Below are 656 nucleotides of genomic sequence, written 5' to 3'. Positions count from 1 at the left end.
CACACACACACACACACACACACACACACACACATTAGCCTGTTCATCGCCTTCAGTGGTCCAAAAAAACGTACCATCAAATAATCTGCTATTAACTGCCTCAGGTACATTGTGTATGAACTGGTACTATGAACTACTCCGTGACTGTAAATGCTTTTACAACTGGAGGGTCATATGATGTTTCTCCCTTAGCTTTTGGTGAACTCTGAGTACCAGGAATATACACACTTACAAAGAGAAGTAAAGGGGATTCAGCATAAGCATATACATTTAGGAAAATAAATATAAGTATCTACATATTAAAATAATGCCGGAGAACAAGTGTTTTAAAGGCAGCTGATTCTCCTGTTAGTCTTTACTTCCCAATGACCTGGAATGTATGGAAGAAGAAATGGCGATCAAGAGAAAAAAGGAAACAAAAACAGCTAAACAGTGGAAATATTGTTCATTCAGTAACATACAAAATATGGGCCAGATACTTAACAAAAGTAAATTGGCATTGTTTTATGCAAATAAAAAAACAAACAAACCTGATGTTAATTTACATTAGCTAAAAATCTGACCCAGCTACCTCTTAATTAGAGAATACCCACTTATTGAATGGGCAAGACAGAGGGCTGGTAGTTTGAAAAGCCTTTTTTTTTTTTTTTTTTTTT

At 35.4% G+C, this 656-nt stretch overlaps 1 protein-coding gene across 1 annotated transcript in view; it reads right to left on the bottom strand.

Moving 5' to 3' along the window:
• Positions 1 to 656, bottom strand: part of CNTN3 (contactin 3) — a 172,989-nt gene that overhangs the window by 60,594 nt on the left and 111,739 nt on the right. The gene's annotated exons all lie outside the window — the stretch shown is intronic.

Source organism: Gavialis gangeticus, unplaced genomic scaffold, assembly GCF_001723915.1.
Source record: "Gavialis gangeticus isolate Ggan-Ray unplaced genomic scaffold, GavGan_comp1, whole genome shotgun sequence".
Classification (NCBI taxonomy): Eukaryota; Metazoa; Chordata; order Crocodylia; family Gavialidae; genus Gavialis; species Gavialis gangeticus.
The sequence above is the reverse complement of the archived record's forward strand: the minus strand, read 5'-3'. Positions and strand labels throughout refer to the sequence as shown.